At 43.7% G+C, this 1,435-nt stretch overlaps 1 non-coding gene across 1 annotated transcript; it reads left to right on the forward strand.

Annotated features, from left to right (window-relative positions):
* Positions 1–797: 797 nt before the first annotated feature.
* TRNAI-UAU (transfer RNA isoleucine (anticodon UAU)) lies at positions 798–891 on the forward strand. The gene is made up of 2 exons: positions 798–835; positions 856–891. It is a non-coding gene; the product is annotated as a tRNA-Ile (tRNA).
* Positions 892–1,435: the final 544 nt, after the last annotated feature.

Below are 1,435 nucleotides of genomic sequence, written 5' to 3' on the forward strand. Positions count from 1 at the left end.
ACAGCACTGTGACCTCATATCTCAATGATAGACTTATTACAGCACAGTGACCCCATATCTCACTGATACAAACTTATTACAGCACTGTGACCCCATATCTGAATGATAGACTTATTACAGCACTGTGACCCCTTATCTCACCGATACAGCCTTATTACAGCACTGTGACCCCATATATCTGAATGATAGACTTATTACAGCACTGTGACCCCTTATCTCACCGATACAGCCTTATTACAGCACTGTGACCCCATATCTCACTGATACAGCCTTATTACAGCACTGTGACCCCATATCTCACTGATACAGCCTTATTACAGCACTGTGACCCCATATCTCACTGATACAGCCTTATTACAGCACTGTGACCCCAAGCCCCATGCACTGGCACATGATCCTGCTCAATGAGAGAGGCGCACTTAGCTTGCGATTCCACTAGAGGGCAGTGTGCGCTCTGCGCTGTCACCTCTCTCGGTGTCTGTGAGCGCGCTCTCACTGGGGGGAGCCTGGGCGCTGTGTAACGTGGGAGCTAGCGCGCTGTGTGCGCGAGCAGCTCGTTATTATAACCGTTAGATGACACAGTATGACATATCACCAGTATAACCGCCAGCACAGCGCGAGCCCGCTCTGAAGTGCCCTCCAACCCCATCCTTTCCCCCGAGGCAGCGGCTGCCAACTAGCGCAACGCGTCAGAGGCAATACAACAAATAACACAAAGCGGTGGGCGGGTACTCGTGACGTCAGAACACTTCCGTTTCACACGGCTGATAAAGCGTTCTGAGGGAGACAGTGTCAGAGCTCCAGTGGCGCAATCGGTTAGCGCGCGGTACTTATACAGCAGTACAATGCAGAGCAATGCCGAGGTTGTGAGTTCGAGCCTCACCTGGAGCACATTCTTTTTTATTTTATGTTTATTTTATTTTGTATTCACATTGTTTTGCTGTGGTTTGGTTTCAGCTGAGCTGCCTGGAAAAAAAAAGCTGAAGAGCTCTTTCTGAAGAATATATATATATATATATATTTTTTTTTTAAATGCAGTCTTTACATGAATACATCTGCTTATATTTTTATGTACTTTATCTTTTTGCTTGCAGTTTGTGTGTGTGGTGCAATATAAGTGTTTTATGTCTATGTAGGAGTGGTATTTTTTAAAAAATTTATTTAAAATCTAAAAAAAAAAAATACAGTAATTGGTGCAGGAATCAGGGTACTCCAAGAAAATAAAGTTGACTTTGCATCAAATCTGGACCAGACTTATTATACACAGCAGTTACTTGAATACTCGGCACTCTGTCCAAATCTATCTGCCTAGTACTGTTATACCAGGTGTATATACCTGCACTACAGGCACATTGTAGAGCAGTTTATATAATGAAAGCTGTTAATTCTGTTAAGAACACAGGCAAGTGTTCGAAAGATCTGAACCAAAACAAAA

Source organism: Pelobates fuscus, chromosome 2 (genome assembly GCF_036172605.1).
Source record: "Pelobates fuscus isolate aPelFus1 chromosome 2, aPelFus1.pri, whole genome shotgun sequence".
Classification (NCBI taxonomy): Eukaryota; Metazoa; Chordata; class Amphibia; order Anura; family Pelobatidae; genus Pelobates; species Pelobates fuscus.